An 8718-nucleotide genomic window follows, 5' to 3' on the forward strand; every position below is an offset into this window, starting at 1 on the left:
AATTGTTGGAGTCCTTTTTTCAATGGCGCTGGTGCTGCCTTTGGCTCTGTGATGCAGGGAATTTCATTTTTGTGCGCAATTTCGTAATACATTTTGTCGAGTACAAAATACGTACACGGTGCTGCACTAAACAAAGTGAACACTGTAACGGGTGACTGTCCCTCTACAGGCCCTTTGCAAGTGCCTGACGAAGCGACGTCTACGCACTAGAGTGTACATAGAGGTGCCAGTGCCGGCAACCACAGAAATGTGCATTTGCTGGAGGGAATAATTCGTGCGCGCGTAACACTGTGTGTTCCCCTTAACATACTATACAGACAGACATTGGTCCCTGTGTCTAAGGCGGCTACATTTCTTTAGTTAATGTCGCGGAAACAATTTCACACATCCTCTGTGACTGCATGACCTTGTTGCCGCACGGAACGCCAGACATTTAGCGCCACGTTGTTTGTTTTGGACTACAGTGCCATTTCGTAACAGAAGATTCCAGGGCCATGGAGCATCAGTGAAAGTTGTGTCGAGCAATTAGAGGGTTTCTGAGATTTTTAAAGGATAGTGGGCTCACCTCTATGTATGTGTATCATGTATGTATATCGCAATTTTTCATAGTTCACTGTACACCATCATCGTCATTCGTTCTCTCGATCTGTATCAATTTCAATAGTCCACGCATTTCTAGGCCAAACCCCGCCTGGAGCACGGGTACGAGCCACAACCCATGGACAGCTATACCAATAACAACAGCTTTACAAAGTCTCTGCGGGCGTTCTGAGCAAATACGACCAAGGCGCCAACTACCGCAATCACTGGGAGCATTCCCGATAACCACGCACCATGTCCCACCGTGAGCAGCCGAGCGCCTCTCCCGACTATTTAGCAAGAAACCTCGCGCGTCTGGAGCGCGGCTTGGCATGCCCGGGTCCACACGTGCGTACTGGAGGTATGCGGGGACGGAGAATTAATTATTTCGTCAACTTTATCCTGTCCCGATATCGTTACCGCTCACTGCTGCCCCAGCGGTGTCCGAGCGACGTCTCGTCGCTTCTGCCTCGTAATTTATCACTTTCGCCTTGTATCTCGTTTGCCAGTGCATCTACACACACCGCGGGCACTGGGACGGGCACACCCCGCAGGGTGTAAGGATCGCGCAACAGAATCAAGAAAGCCACGCGATACCTACACTTCCATTCTTTCTTTTCTTTGCTACACTCCTGTCCAAAGAGTCGAGACGTTTCTATTAATGTTGGCGCGACAAACATCGTGAACTTAACATTTTATCGTCGGGGACAGCTTGATCGTCATAAATCATGACCACTTCCAGTTGCTGTACCCAAGCGGGCGCGTTGCCTAAAGCCTAAAGTCTACGCTCACAGCACACGAGGGAAAGAAGGGATCGCATATCGCAAAGCGCTGCAGGATCTTTGACAGTTCGTGGCAGGACAAACGAGGCCGGGACGGTCATTTTTCAGTCGCGTGACAGCCGGTGAACACACGCTGCTATTGAGGCCAACCATCCCGGGGAAACCGCGCATAACTTTTGCAGAGATTGCTGCAAACGTATAGCGTGTACACGTTCTATTATAAACCAGCCCGCTGCGCGGGTTCCGCGCGCCACGCGGGACATGGCAGAACCATTTCCGAGATTGCTTTGTCTCGTCTGCTTCGGTAGAGCAAGTATACGTTAAGCTTATAACCGTGTTTTACGTTTATCTCGCGGACCCACTGTTCTGTATACATGTTTCTAAGTACAGTCAAGAGTTGGCACGGCGGCGCTTGCAAGCTTGCTGTTTGCGTAGGATAAGCTCGCCGTTACATTTTTATAATTATGATAATTGCTCTGCAGCGATTTGGTGGTTAGCCAGGTCATAAGCAAAGTGGACGCGGCTCGATATATGCACGTCCTCAAACAAAGCCTCTGGCGGGGCGTATACTGCCCCGCTGGCGCAACGTCGCATGTATACTATACCGGGATAATTTCGCTTAGCCGCAACCCTGGCTCCTCCTGATATTGTGTTACTGTGTATGCTCGTGTTAGTTAAACTGCCCGGGTCAAAACCGGCGAGATATTTGTAAAACGGATCTGTTCAACAATTTGTCGGCACCGTTCATGTGCATGAACCATAAAGGCATCTCGCTCTGAAGGGAAGAATATAGGAAGTCGTCAAAGCAATGCAACGAAGAATCAAGGCAAGGCGACATACCCATGTACATTGCGTAGACTTCCGACTAATGGCATGGTGGATAAGTGCATGCAGTTTCTCATTCATAGCGACACGGCTTAGCTATATGAGCGTCTCATTGTATGATTGTTTTTTTCATAGTGAATATAAAAAAGCTTAGATCTCATCACCATCGAGTCCTTGTCATATGGCTTCGTCATTTCAATCTTCACGTTTTTACCACCAGGTGTCACTTTGGCTGTCGTATATGTCATTTTCTCCGCGTGCCACTTACCGTGCACTTTCAAATCATTGTTTTTCGCAGTTCTCGCGGTGTTGGCGAGTGCCGCACAAAGACATTGCGAGCTTTCGAATAAGAATTCATGTGGAAAAAAAAAATCAATAAAGAATCACAGAAAACATTTCCGGCTGTACGAGACAGTACACTACTCCGCAGTACACGGAAAACATGCCCCAGAAACTCGATCGCGTCCAGCCGATGACTACGGAAGGCAAATACACTACACGCAATGACCCGCTACTCACATCTAAACCACACACACGCACTAGCTGCCGGAAAATTGATAGCGTGTCCGCGCAGCCACTTCAGAACCCCAAGTCGACGCGACGCTCTCGAAAGTCGTTCGCTGACGACGTCGGTAAAGAGGCACGCCATGCCCACGTGCCACGAAGCTCTGCACAGCCGAAGCCATCAGCGAGGCAGGCTGCAGCCTCACGCGACGCTCCTGCTTGAGCCTCGGTGCGGGACGCTTGTATGCGTAGGTATACAAGACGAATAACGACGAGGAGCAGATCAGCTCAGCGGTGATCTGTTTGAGTGCTGACAGCCAAGTTGGATCGGCGGAATCGGTCATCATTAAGGACAGCGGCACAAAGGCCTCGGCCGATGTGATTGAGCACGACCGTATCCGAGCAGCGTCGGAGCACTTGAACGAGAGCGCGAAAAGCAACAGATGTAAAGTGCGTGCTTACCGTTATGGCGGTGTAACCCGCACACGGCGAGGCACATCGTGCACTTCCAGCTGTGCTAGGCCATCGCCATGCGGTGGTACGCCGTTCGTGCGAGTGCTTGGAAAAATTTGGGCTCAAGTCGCCAACGGCTCCCGTCGTCCCCCACATCGCCTTCGAAGTGGCAGCTGAAAGGGCGTGATGTGTCAACATGGCTATCGAGTCTCGGTTCTGATACGCGCTGCGGACACGCAAAAGCTAAGCCTAGAACCCATGACGCAGCGAAAATCGCTTTCTGCATACGGACAAACGGGCACACGTTGGCGACACCGTGACGAATGCTCTTTGAGGAGTCGAACGAGGCATGTAATATCTGAGTGCTGTACAAGTGAAAATTACGCTGCATAAAAATAGGAAGAAAATGCGAAACTGAGCAACGTGATACCGGAAGCGTGCGCATTTGGGTCGGTTTGACTCATAACTTCTTTGCAAAGGACCTGATCAAGAAAAGAATAGACAAACCACGGCGCTGTGGTTATTTTTCCTTAGTACGACTAAACTACGCACGGCTAATCGAACGACGGCGCAAGGCTACGACCGAATTGCCACTATACCGCGTAAGAGTTACCTGTCTGTGCAACCTTTTGTCTGCTGGAAAGACGAGTCAATAGTTGGTTACGCCACTGCCTTACTGACTCTTGTTTATCTAGCAGACATGCACATACCACGATCATATATATATATATATATATATTATATATAGATATATATATAGATATAATATATATATATATATATATATAGTATATATATATTGGCCGCGACATATTGGCCGCATTCAAATAGCGCGCCGTCAACATGCATACCCGACACTGCGCGCCCATATCGTAGTGCCGCGCAGCGACCATCGTCCCTTACAAAAATCCCATATATGGACTTATAGAAAAAAAAGCCATATATGGGTATAGTAAAATTGGGGCAGATATGGACTTATATAGCCATATAAGGCCATATATGGCCTTATATGGCCATATAAGTCCATATCTGCCCAATTTTTAATATGCCCAATAATGGGCTCTCATATATGCCTTATATGGCCATATAAGTCCATATCTGCCCAATTTTTAATATACCCATATATGGGATCCCTATATAATGTCATATATGGCCATATCTGGCGAATTTTATATGCCCATATATCAGCTTTTTATATTTTGGGTCGTAATCATAAAATAACAGCGGAAAAGATGATGGACCGAACACACAGAGACAGCACGATTTACCGTCGTCGTGATATTTTGGGTGTCATATATTGCTGCACCTGAGCAGTGTAGCATATTAAACATATAAAGACAGGGACCTAGAGCTACTCTACGGTGCACATCTGAGGAACAGTGTTGCCATCAAATATAAGCCATGTTTCACTGTACTTATGGAAAGTTTGTTGGTGTCAGCCACTTCGAGAACTGTGGTGGTTCCTATCACTATTTCTATTAGACACCTTACACTGCCACCTAGTCAATTGCGTGAGAAAACTAGTGTGTGAATCTCACAGGGGAAGCTTGTCATTCCTGGAAATATCACATCAATTTATGCAACTGGTTTAATCCAACCCACATGAAGCCATGTTTATAAATAATTCGAATTCATTGAATGCATACTGCCTTACTTTCAGAGACATCATAAAGAAGTCTTAATCAAAACATCTGTTACCCATATGGGCTGCTGGGGCAGACTCGGACTGTTTAATATTATGCAGACCGCAAAAAAACAGTAACATGATAACACTTGACGATGGTTGTACATGCAGATGAACCACCGATTTATTCTTTCGGGCCTTCTGATAACTTCAGGCATGCCCCGCTCTGCCTTGGAAGAATTAGCTTCAGGATTCTCCGTGTGGAACTCGAACCATCTGAAATAAAGCAAAAGTGAATTTATTTTAGACGAAATTTTCACACAGGACACAAATACTGAAATCTATTGCCAACGGAACAGTTATGAGGTGGCTGTGCAACCTGCAAAAAGTGGTTAGAGCCCTAACAGATATAACATGCTTATCACATTTCAAGCACTGATATTTAAGCAGAATGTAAATAACATGAGTAGCATAGTTACTCAGCTACAGCGTGCAGCATTTCTTCAAGCAAACAGGTCTGAAAATTCCACACGCATTACAATTCACTACTCGACCAAAACTGTGTTTGTAGCACTCACAAAAGCAGTAAAGCAATCAACAAGGTGGTGACCAAACAGTTCCCATGTAATGTATAAAGAGTGGCGACAGTAATGTGCTGGTTTAATAGGAAAGCTCATTTAAAAAGCTTTAGGTATAAAATTTTGCCACAACAGATCATGAAATGTGTCCTTCATATTCTGAATATTGCATGCATCAAAGGTTGAATTGGTGAAGTTGAGGCATGATAGCTGCAGACTTATTTAAAAAGCATGCAGTTCATGTGTGAGAATGGTGAAAATAAATATTACGTATCAGGATATGTCAAGTCATAAACTCTGTGTGCTGCATTCTTTTCTGGTTTAAAAATAGGAGGCATATGCTGCATTTTTTCCCAGCTTAAAATTGGTTTATGTTGAATTAGGGTGTGTTAAAAACAAGTGGGTGCCAGAACCATCTGTTTGAGACATCACCTCTGTATGTCCCAACAGCAAACATGTACATTTTTTTCATTTGCATTATTTTCTCTAAGGGGACCGGGGGGGTGTCATATTTTGTGGAGCCATCGTCTTGCTTTTCAGCTCCATTTGGTTGCGGCCCTGTGTATTGCTAAGGCTCCTTGAGAAAACACCTCGAGAGAATAAATCAGTTGTTCTTGCATGCTAGATTGGACAGTCATCTATATGCCTGCTTAGCCACAAGACATCCTTGTGCCTTACTCTGTTCCCTATAACAGGTAATAAACTTTTCCCAATTGAAAACAAGAATGAGGAAGGTTATTTTAGGCAAACTAACTTTCGCTAACTTTCATATTATGAATGTAACAGGTACAGAAGAACTGAGTGATTACAGTGAAAACTCGATCTAACAAAGTGATAAGGATGCTTGAATTATTTTGTTAAACCTGGAAGTGTTCTTTACGCATAGCATACAAGAAATAACCTGTGTAGCTGTATATATCACATGACTAGCAATTTTTTTCCTAAGATATTCTGCTTCAACGTGCCTTACTTCAAATTTCCTCACTTCCTTTACACGAGTCGTGTTTCCTGCATACCAGTCGCGGTCACTCTGCCTTACTACAGTGAACATGTGGCCACGAGAATTTTTGAAATGCTGCTCTATTAGCGGAGTTACATGCGTATGATGATCAAAATGCAGCCCTCCCTCGTTTCACTCTTTCATGCGCTACACTCCATTCGTTAACTTATCTCTCCTCCTGGGCAAGTATTTCTCCTCACCGTGCGAGAAGGATAAGCAGCGAATACGCATACCTGCAGGCAGACAAACAGGTTCTCTCAGCTGCTGACATGACCAGATTTTCTGGTCACGTCACTACCACTCTGGGGATACCGAAAGGCCCAAAGAGGAGCACAAGATTGTTTTTTATTCCGTGGCTATGTTTGGCATTGTTTATCGTTGCAAAAGTTTGAACTCGAAGCACACATTACTGAAATGTTAAAAATAGTGAAGCTGGTTTTGAGGCCCTTCAGCATTAATTAGATTAATATGGTTCTTTTAGTTAAAATTCAATTAATCTTTTACTGAATCAAGATTCTGATCTAACAGAATCACAAATAGGTAGGCGAGTTGGTTTGGGTTCATAATGAAGGGACAAGGGGGCAGCGCTAGGACGAATACAAAGGACGAGAAGACAGGACACAGCGCATGTCCTGTCTTCTTGTCCTTTGTATTCATTCTAGTGCTGCCCCCTTGTCCCTTCATTTTGATCTAAATTTTGAAAAACCATTATTAATTCATACTGATTATTCTAACTTTTTTTTCAACAATCACACAAATTATATAAGTCCATTTCTGTTAGCCTATCCATTTCTTAAGCCAATCCTCCAAAGTGGGTGTTGTTCAGAGCGCGATGCTCTCAACCATTATTGTGAGAAACACGATTACCGCATCAAGTTCAACAATGCCGGTGAAACTGACACTAAAATTAATCCCATGAAGAGACTTGGAATCATGGGAGCTTCTAAGCTCATATGTGCACAGCCTTCGAGGGCACCAGCAAAAAAGGGCAACACGATTGCATTGATCGTAATGGAAGAAAGTACAACAGAAAAGCGTGTATCTCAAAGGATTTCAGATACAAACATGACTTCCATTTTCTTTACTGGCAAATTGTACTATATACAATTCACCCAGTATTGTGCTCAGTGTTTCTCGTTTCTTGCGTGCTCCGTCATCTTTTTCTTATCGACATTGTTATGAAGTTGGTGCAGCTGCTGTGTAAGTCTCTGGTGTAGACACTCGCCCAGTCTGCTCAGGGAATCTTGCAGAAAATGCCTGTAAGGACTTCTTTGGCAGCTTGTCTTTTCCCCATATGAGCCCTTGCCCAAGTTTGTACGCAGGAAGGTTAGCAGCCCCAACATCATAATTACACTGTACGCGTCATGAGGTCTCACTTACCCTGGCATGTAAGAAGCGCATTACTTCTGTCGGATACTGGCAGGCCAGGAGGGTTTGGACAAACAGTGTTCCACAGTTTTCATGTACTCAAGAGTGGAACTATTTGTCGAAAAGTACTTTTGAGTTTTGTACATTTAGGAAGTCAGGTCTTCAGGTTTCGTGCAAATGCGACTGTAAACGGTCCAAGAGGGGCAACTGCTGACCTCTGGCAAATGCAGACATTATGCACAGATGGGCAGACATTAAGCTCAGGTACCAGTCCCTGTGTATCCTTTCTGTAAACACTGAAGGAATGCAGTGTTCTGTTGTTCCTGTTTGCCAACTCATCCAAAAGAATGTTAATTTCTAATCTGCTCCATCTCTACTGTGAATTTACTGGAATCTACCGGGTTTAACCCTTTCCTTACCAAAGATGAGCTGAGCTCGTCCACACAATTTGTACCGTACCGCTCACACCAAAGACGAGCTAGGCTCGTCCACCCTGAAACAAGCATTTGAAGGCGCCGCAGTTAAGCTACCCTGATTCAATTAGCTGTCTTCTCTTTGGCTTCAACAGATGGCACAGTAAAAAATTAAAAACACGCTCAAAACATGCATTTTAGTCAAGGAAGGGCTTGATTCTGGCAACTGGAATTAGAAAATGGCATCCTCCTCTGTGCGCAAGAGGTGCGTGCTTGCTTGCAACAGCTCCATTCAAAAAAAAAAAAAAGAAACAGGCTTGTTTGCCGAAGAAGTGTTGTGAAATGAAGAATTGCAGTTCCTGTGAATGCGGCAGTGACTACAAAAAGCAGCATAGTTTCTCTCAAACTGCTGGATTGGATGACGATCGTGCCTCAATACGTCGACAGAGGACGCCGTTAGATGTAACCAAACGCCACCAGCACGTTGTAAAGGTTTGTTTTCAAGGACTCGCTAGTCCAATTGCGCTTTACATTTCAAATTTCAAAGAGACATTTGCTCTGCAATGAAGGAGGGAGTGTTTAGGGTGCTTTA

The sequence above is a fragment of the Rhipicephalus sanguineus genome, chromosome 5 (assembly GCF_013339695.2).
Source record: "Rhipicephalus sanguineus isolate Rsan-2018 chromosome 5, BIME_Rsan_1.4, whole genome shotgun sequence".
Lineage (NCBI taxonomy): Eukaryota > Metazoa > Arthropoda > Arachnida > Ixodida > Ixodidae > Rhipicephalus > Rhipicephalus sanguineus.